Here is a 9,825-nt window from a genome sequence, read left to right on the forward strand (position 1 = left end):
CTTCTGTCTTCAGACTACTGACACTGTATCTCTCATATGTGGAAGCTAGATCTAAAACACACTGAGGCATGATAAATTACACAGGACTCTAGGCATTCACACACAGTGAGACCAAAGGAGGATACTTTTAGGGGAGGAACACAAAGGTGCAATGTCTATGGAAATGAGATTGGTTATTATTATTACTAGTATTATTTTTGCCAGGTCTGGGTTCTGCCCCTGAACTCAGGGCCTGGGTTCTGCCCCTGAGTCTCCCTCTGCTCAAAGCTAGCACTCTACCACTTGAGCCACAGCACCACTTCTGGCTTTTTCCAAGTAGTTTATTGTAGATAAGAATTTCATGGACTTTCTTGCCCGGGCTGGCTTTAAACCATGATCCTTGGATCTCAGCCTCCTGAGTAGCTAGTATTACAGGTATGAGCCACTGGAGCCTGGCTAAGAGGTTTTTTCCTTCGCTTCTGTTTTTTTTTTTTTTGTTTCAGTCTTTCTTGTTCAATAATATGCCTTTGGGAAGGTTATGGGAGGCACAGAAATAGAGGGAGAAAGGGTGAACAAATGCAGCAGTGGTACTAGACACTATTTAGAAAGTGAACTATACAACTTGTGGACGAGGATGGGAGGGAAAAACCAGGAGACAAGGAAGGAAGGGGTGACAGTGTCCAAAAAAATGTACCCTTTACTTGACTATTTAACTGTAATCCCTCTGTACCTCATCTTTATAATAACAATAAAACATTAAATACATTTATATAAACATAAATATATATAAGATATATGATACATAATACGTTTTATATATAACGTTTATATATATGTGTGTATATATGTATATATATATTCCCTAAAATATATTTTTATATATAAAATTTTATATATATAAAATATATTTATATATTCCCTAAAAGGGATGCCCAAATGTAATGGCCAATCTTGGAGACCATGAGTCCAAGAGGTAAAAGTGTAACACTAAGCATGATTAAGAGCACAGATAGGCCCCTTCCAATGCATAACTTTAAATCAGATCCCCTACCTTTATCATATAAATTCCCCTGGTATGAAATAGCTGTCGCTCTCCGTTTGAGAGCACCCACACTCTGTTAACAGAGTGCGGCTCTCCTTTTCTGCTTGTGTTTGTTTGCTGCTTGTTTGCTTGTCTGCTCGCTTACTTACTCAATAAAGCTCTGCCAAGTTTTCTTACCATTATGACTTGCTCAGCAATTCTTATTCTGCGATCTAAGTCAAGGACCGTAAGTGAAGAGACTCTGCTTTTAGAGGGAAACTTTGCAAACCCTTATGTGCACCCAATGACAAAAACGTGCTCCAAAAACAAAACTCAGAGATTGAAATATTATCGACAGTCTACGGCCATACCACTCTGTACGCACCCGATCTCGTTTGAAATATTATCGACACGTACAGGTTGATCATACATGAATTCTGATCATACATGAGAATCCAGAAAGAGACTGTATGTAATCACTTAATCTCAATAAAAATTTATAAAAAATCAGAATTCGATAGAAATTCTGCATGCATATGTTGGAAAACTCAATAAATTTGCCAATACTAGATCCACAGACTTTAAATAAAGTACTAGATATACTACAAAGTACTAGATATACATACCTCTTTGTGTCTCCGGCCACTGCTGGAAGACGCCGATGTCACATCTGCGCATCTGCAGTGCACTGTCGAAAAGAACGTATAGCATCAGGCGACCGCAAAGCAGTCGGTTGTGGTGGTCGTGAAGCGGAAGTCACCTACATTACCTGTTACCAAATGCGCACCGGACACAGTCAACAGTGAAGAGCTGCAGGATTGCCCCATGGCTGGACAATCTTTATTTATTCTAGGGCTATTCGGATATTTATAACATCATTCCAATGCCATACGAAATTATTAATATACGCAGATGGCCTTTTGCAGATGAAGAAAAAGAAGCATGCAAGAAACATACATAAACGTACGTGTCTGTTCATTCCTGTACAAAACTATTCCATGAGCCTCCTGTAAATAGTAATTAATAGAGAATATGTTCTGAAAGCTGAACAAACACGTCTTTAAAAGGGACGTATGTCCTGGAAATGCAAATATTTAGGAGAATGACTACTTTTGGCACAAAATATTTATCTCAAAGCTAACTGTCATATATATGGTACAGTTATACATGGAATAGATTTGAATATATACACTGCGTATTATATATCACATATAAATATACGACAGTTATATAAAGCTCTCTCATCTATATGAATGCATTCTTTATCTCAAGTTTACAACTGTCTTAATATATGATGCAAGGGGTATGTGAATATATTGAAGGGATGACAAAGACCAAGATGCACTGTATACATAAATGGCAAAAAGTGAAATACATTACCTAAAATTAAGAAAAATGAGGAAAAGTTGGGGTAGGAGTGGTGGGTGAGAATGGTGAAAGGGGTGACATTCATCAAGAGGCACTGTATTGAATGCTGTGAGTAATGCATGACTCTCCAAGGTCAGAAATTAGGAGACATGCTAGAGATACAAGACAGTTCATCAAGGAAATTTACTTTGTGAAAGAGCAATGTCATTACTCCACTCAGAGCTAGGCAGGCACACCATAAAGGGTAGCTTTCATCCCAGTCCAAACTGTCCTTCTCTTGGCGAAGGAGTTATTCTCACAGTCTAACTGCAGTTGATTACCAGGGTTAGAAAGGGGGCCATTCCAATTTTTAAAAAAAGAAATGTACTCATTACCTTGCCCATGTAATTGTAACTCCTCTATACTGTATTTTCATAATAAAAAATTTTAAAAAAAAGAAAGAAAGGGGGCCATTCCTTAATTTCTGTCAAAGGTTTACCTACCTTTCCTCCTCCTCCTCCTCCTCTTCCTCCTCCTCCTCCTCCTCCTCTTCTTCCTTCTCCATCCTTCCCCCTCTCCCCCCCTCTTTCTTTCTTCACCATGGTTAGCTGAGAGTGAAATGGCTGGAGTAGGTTGATGAGGTCCATGGAAAGCACCTACTAACATTCCTTTTAACCCTGATGATAAAGATTTCGCTTTTTGCCAGGCACTGGTTGCTCACGGCTGTAATTTTAGCTATTGAGGTTGAGATCTGAGGATTGTGGTTTGAACCTAGCCAAGGCAGAAAAGTCTGTGATACTCTTACCTCCAATAAACACTCAGAAAAAGCCAGAAGTGGTGCTGTGACTCAACTGGTAGAGTGCTAGCCTTGAGCACAAAAAGACTCAGGGACAGTGCCCAGGCCCTGACTTCAAGCCCCAGGATCAGAAAAAAGAAACAATTCCCCCCCAAACAAACAAAAAACCCTACCCATGTCCCTTTGTAACAACCAACACATTTGGTCATTACAATTTGTTATATTAACTCCTTCAATGTAAGAATTGTCTTAGTAACATGGCTAGCTGCTCAAAAGTACCACAGATATTTGAGCTTGGCTTACCTCACTTAACATGATTCATTCTAGGTCTATCCAGCAGTGAGTACCACTTCTGTATTTGTTCACTCTTTGTCCCTTCATTTCTGTGCTCCTCTTATCCTCCTAAAGACAGATAAATGAACAAGTAAGACAAAATAAAATGAAAAACAGCAACAAAGGCAAAAACCTTGTTTCCGTTTCCTGGACTTCATTTTGATAAATATCATTTTATATGATCATATGCATGTAGCCATTGATCCTGGGTCTTGAACTTAGGGCCTGGGAAATCATCCAAGGAGGATGTAAAAGTCCTGGTGGGGGGAGGGGAGGTGGGAAGAGGCAAAGTCAACATGGCCTCGACCCTGGTAGAAACTAAAAGCAAAAAAGATGAGAAAACAAAATTGACTAAAAGAGGTGTGGTTGCCAGTGTCTCTCAGGAGTTCGGGGCCCTGGCTGTCTTCTTTCCTGGGGCTGTGAAAGGCAGAGCCTGCAGCATGCAGTAATGGTGGCCGGGAGACCTCACACCTACATCTTGCTCACCCCAGCAGGTTATGCCCAACTTAGGTATCATAAAAATCCTTCAGCTGGGTTCTCCTCCGCTGCTCTGCTATGAGCATCTGGTTCTCCAGGTCCACTCTGTCATAGCTGTCCACACGTTCCACTTTCCATGACAGGTTTTTGATCTCAGCTTCCAGCTGAGCCTGCTGGTATTTGAACAGCTTCTTCCTGGGGCCAGATTCCATGTAGTATGCATATGAGGAGGTGTGCTGCAGGATGTATTGGCACTTGGCCAAGAGCTTGGCAGCATTCTGTAGGTACTGCCAGTTGATCCAAGTTCCCAGATTGTTCATGACCCTTTCCTAAATCTTCTCATGAATCCACTGATATGTCTGTGCCTCTAGTTGCAAGCTTTTATTATGGTTTTCCCACCTCTCAAAATAGAACAAGTACTTCTTGATGGCTTCCCTGGCCTGGGCTTGCTGGCTCTGGTTGACAATGTCAGGATTCTCCTTGTAATGACTGCACTCATAGTACTCACTGCCATGTGTCTTCCAGTCCTGTAGACACATCCAGCAGAAGTCATGTTTACATTTGGAGCATTGCATGTGATTGCAGCCCTCACACTTGGGACAATCCTTAGTGTGAACACTGATGTAGTTTGCTGTTTCTGAGTCATCTGCACACTTCGTGAGCCATTTGTGGGTGGTAGCACAGTCCGTGGGGGCGTGATACATCTGAGGACACTTGAAACAGATGACCTCGTTGCACTGATTACACTGCACTCGACGAGCTCTAGGTTCCTGTCCCCGAATGACGAGGGGGCAGTCTGCACCAGGCACAGCTGGAGCTGGTTGTGACTCTCCACATAGTCCCTGAAGAGGTAGCACCTGTATTTGTCTCTCAATTCTTCATTGGGAAGTAACGGAAACACAGTCTTCTGGTGTACGGAGGGGACAATCCTGAGCCATACAAGAGACTACTACACCCACGCTATCATTAACAAGTACTGAGCAGTGCTGCTCCCAGCAGCTGCAGCAAAACTGGTGCTGACAAGTCAGAGAGAGGAGGTTTTCCTTCGTACAAACTGCATATACACTGTGCAGTGGTGAGGGGGATGGGCTGCGGGGACATGTTTTCACAGGCTAGGCAGTTGAGCAGAATTGGACTTGAATCTGTCCAATATCCCTGAGACTTGCCAGTGGAAATTAACTAATATAAGTTTTGCAACTGAATGAGATACCTTTAGTACAGAGGCTAAGCTGGTCATGTGTTCATTGAGGGCACCCTCAGACTTCTTATAGGTTAAGCAGTTGAACTGGTACTTCTCAGGATCAAAGGCATCAGCTCCCTGTTGCTTCACATCGCTGACTACTCCCACATAATAGTCCTTTATGTCCCCAGGGTCCTTGTTCTCTTCTTCTTCCTCCTCACAATTTGGATCATAATCCTCTTCATTGCTGTCAGAACCCTGACTATTCATGTCCATGTCCACAGACATCTTAGCATCCAGACAGGTTGTGGATCAGAAAAGCAGGTGCTTTTTTCCCCTTCCCCCAATCTCTACTGCTTTCTCTCTCTCTCTCACTCTCTTTTTTTGGTCTGGTCGTGGGACCTGAACTCTGGGCCTGGGCACTGTCCCTCAGCTCTTCAGCTCAAGGCTAGCGCTCTACCACTTGAGCTACAGCGCCACTTCCGGCTTTTTCTGCTTATGTGGTACTGAGGAATTGAACCACTGAGCCAACTCCCCAGCCCTTGCTTTCTCAAATTCATTAGTATTGTTGCTGTTGCTTTTCTGTCTTCTGTTATCTTTGAAGTTCTTCCAAGCAGCTTTCAGCCAAATAGCCTGTCATATGATTTCCATCGGGACCTGCGGCCTGGGCCACACAGCCCTGGTGAACCAGACCAAGGTGAGCAACTGAAGTCAGATGGGGTGGGGGGTTGTGAACCGGGGAGGGGGGGAAGTGTGGGGAAGGGCAGGGAAGGGTTAAGGTGGAGGCCGCTTGGCCCAGGGCTCCCCCCCCCCCCCCCCCCCCCCCCCCCGCCAGGGCCTGGGAGCTGTTCCTGTTTTTTTGTTTTTGTTTTTGTTTGTTTTTTGTTTTGCTTAAGCCTAGTTAGTACTTTATCACTTTGAGCCACAGCTCCACTTCCAGTTTTCTAGCAGTTCTTTGTCCAGGTTGGCTTTGAGCTGAGATCATTAGATCTCAGGTTCCTGAGTCACTAGGATTACAGGCATGAGCCACTAATGCTTGGGCCAGCAATGTTTTTTTTTTATAGTGTATATTGGAATTTCTATAATGTGAGTTTGGTATGGACTGATGGGGTGTGGGACATAGCTCAGGAACAAGGATGCTGCGCTGTTAGGAAACCATGTGTCAGGTCAGGGAACGAAGCAGAGAGACAAAGGCCACAACAGGATTTGGACCACGCTCTGCCCTCTTCCTGCACCTATCTTCTCTCATTTCCCAACTTTCGCCTTCTTTCCCTCTTTTCTTCCCCTTCCTCTCCTCTCTCCCTTTTCTCCTCTGCCCTCCTCTTTTCTCACATGTCTCTGTGTACCACATTCATTACCGTAATTTGCCTTGTGGTTGAATTAAAATCGTTATCATTTGCTTAGTGGTTGGGTTGATTGATCTGCTCTTTCTGTGAGAATGCTGAACTTGAACCACAGCCCTGGAAAAAATCCGATGTGCTCTTTTTAGACACAGATCAGAGCCAACCGTGCTCTGGCCACGGAGAGCACGGAGTGACCCCTGTAGTAGGGTCCCGTGTGTATTTCCACCCTTTGCCCTACTGTGGGCCACATGGCCACACGACTCAAAGTCCTTTTTCTTGGGAACTCAGGGCTTCTCCCAGCTGTCCCCCAAACCTGAACCTACCTGGGTTCTGGAGGGCCTGGGCGATGTGGATGCAGTGATACAGCTGGCAAGGAGGGGTCACACCTTGGAGAGCAGTAGGCAGCTTGCTTTCATTTCTTTACTCTCATGCCCTCTCTGGCACGGGTGTAACATACCCCTGCTCCAGTGGTCACATGGAAGCCTGGAGCAAAGGGGAAGGGAGTCTGGGGCTGTGCTCACAGGGAGAGAGAAGAACCAAGGCCAGAATGGGCCACTAAGCAGGGGTCTTGGGAGGGAACTGAGAAGCAGAATCTGGGCCAGGGTCATGTGAGCATGTTTACCCTGGATCTGTCAGCGAAAGGTACGTGGAGTTCAGAAAGAAGAATCGTAAGCCTGAAAGAAACGAAGCTCTCCCTACTCTGCTTCCAGTCTGGGAATCTCCACATCATCTGGGGAGCCCAAGGCTCAGCTCTGTGAGCTGGGATCCCACCCTTAGAAGATAGACAGAAGTCAGGAGAGGCCCGGTTCTCTGGAGATGCCCTGGTCCACAGCGTGGTGCAGGCCCAAGCTGCACAGGAGGGTTCTGAGTGAGTTGGGTACATGGCAGGACTCGTGGAAGGACCTTCCTGAAGCAATCTCAGGTCCCAAAGACATTCAGCTCATCCCATTTCTCACTCAGAACTACTGTCCATGTACTGACCTCCTCAGCAGGGCTGCCAGCACTGTTTATTTATTTTGTCGGTTGTGGGGCTTGAACTTGGGGCCTGGGTGCTGTCCCTCAGTTCTTTTGCTCAAGGCTAGTGCTCTACCACTTGAGCCACAGCACCACTCCCAGTTTTCTGGTGGATCATTGGAGATAAGAATCTCACAGCCTTTCCTGCCCAGGCTGGTCTCAAACTGCAATCCTTAGATCTCAGCTGCCTGAGTAGTTACTATTACAGGTATGAGCCTGCAGCACCTAGATACCTTCACACTTTTTTTTTGTCAGTTGTGGGGCTTCAACTCTGGGCCTGGGCGCTGTCCCTCAGCTCTTCAGCTCAAGGCTAGTGCTCTACCACTTGAGCCACAGCGCCACTTCCGGTTTTCCACTTCCGGTTTTCTGGTGGTTTATTGGACATAGAGTTCCATGGTCTTTCCTGCCTGGGCTGGCTTGGAACCACGATCCTCAGATCTCAACCTCTTGTGTAGCTAGGATTACAGGCGTGAGCCACCGGCACCTGGCTTGTTTTTTCTATTTTTTATTTTTCCTTTCAGGCCTTTTATTCTTGCATTCAAATTTTACAGCACATAATTTTACAGGGTTTGATACATGTAACAATTGGGTAGTCATTGCTAGAAGAGGACATACGCATGTGCTGATCACCAAATATGATTTATATTACATTAAATTAAAATTATATTCTGTTGGAAATAAACAAGAAGGAATTCCAAGATCCTAGAGAAAATTATGGCTAAGGAAATAAAGAACTCAAAAAAGGAATCTACCTCCAACAAACTAGTATAGTAAAATAGAATGAAGTGCCTTGTCTTAGGAAAAAGCTCACTAATAATAAGAAACAACAGGGATACCATACATCATTTCTTTGGAGATTAAAGTGCAAGCTATGAAATGGCATATAAAATAATGCATAAAATAGTGCAATCCTAAGGTGCCATTCTTTTTTTAATGACACATAGCCTATTCTCACATGTCCATTTTCTTTCAAAAATCCAACCAGCATTATTATTTTTTTGGGGGGGGTCCAGTCGTGGGGCCTGAACTCTGGGCCTGGGCACTGTCCTTCAACTCTTCAGCTCAAGTTAGCACTCTACCACTTGAGACACAGTGCCACTTCCGGCTTTTTTCTTTTTCCTTATGTGGTGCTGAGGAATCGAATGCTGGGGCCTCATGCATGCAAGGCAAGCGCTCTACCACTGAGCCACCTTCCCAGCCCCCCAGCATTATTTTTTGAAGAGGATATTCCCTCCAACACAAACTTTGAGCTCTTTAGAAAAAAACAAAGGGGTGTGGATTCATGTATATGCTTTCTAATCAGTTCCATTGCTTTGGGGCCTGTTTTTGTGCCAATACTAGGCTTTATTTTTGCTATTCCTGGGGCTTGAACTGAGGGCTTGGGCACTGTCCCTGAGCTTCTTTTGCTCAAGACTAGCACTCTACCACTTGAGCCACAGCGCCACTTCTGGCTTTTTCTGTTTATGTGTTACTGAGGAATCAAACCCAGGGCTCCATGCATGCTAGGCAAACACTCTACCACTAAGCCACATTTCCAGATCTACCAGGCTGTTTTTTTTCTTTCTCTATGGTTATATGGTAAAATTTTGTTTTTCAATTTTTTATTTGGAAACTTCATATACGTTTTAGGAATGATTTTTTTTCTGTCTCTGAAGAAAGATATTGGGATCTTCATGTGTACTGCATTGAACTTGTAGATTGGCTTTGGCAATATGGCCATTTTCACTATATTAAATCTTCCAAAATACCAGCATGGGGGTTGGTCTAGGAAGGTCCTTTCCTATCCTCCAAATGCCAGGAGGGCCTACACTTCACCAAGATATTCCTGCCAGGGTGATGCCTTCCTAAGCAGACATCACAGTGCTGGGGATCCTCCCACACCCCTTCTTCTATCCCCACATCTGGGGCTGAAGCAAATGGAGGACCACTGCATTTCTCTGGGATATAACTTCTCACCTTTCAGTTGTGTTGCTTACATGTGTGATGTAGATATAAAGTCTACCGTGGAGAAATGTTCCAGAATTGCTTCTACACGTTATTCAAGTGAACTTGTTTTCTTAGTTTTCCCAGATGGTCCCAAACTTCCAGGTAAGCACAGTTTAGCTTCTTCTCCCACTGATTGCCACAATTTCACTGGGGCATTTGAAGTTGAGTCTCATATACCAATGTGGGCCACTAGATGGAGGCAGAGATCCCGGCAGGATGCCTCACTGACCCTTCCAGGGCTGGGGCAACTTTCCCATAGGTCAAGTTTGTCCTGGTCCCAAGGGTGAAATTACTGCTCAGGACAAACCTGGTTCCCAAATGCCTTCCCTTCTCCTCTCTCACATACACA

General features: G+C 44.4%; 1 pseudogene; it reads right to left on the bottom strand.

Annotated features, from left to right (window-relative positions):
- Window positions 1-3,982: 3,982 nt before the first annotated feature.
- LOC105986926 lies at window positions 3,983-5,421 on the bottom strand (annotated as a pseudogene).
- Between the last annotated feature and the right edge of the window lie 4,404 nt (window positions 5,422-9,825).

This window comes from Dipodomys ordii, unplaced genomic scaffold (genome assembly GCF_000151885.1).
Source record: "Dipodomys ordii isolate 6190 unplaced genomic scaffold, Dord_2.0 Scaffold38, whole genome shotgun sequence".
Classification (NCBI taxonomy): Eukaryota; Metazoa; Chordata; class Mammalia; order Rodentia; family Heteromyidae; genus Dipodomys; species Dipodomys ordii.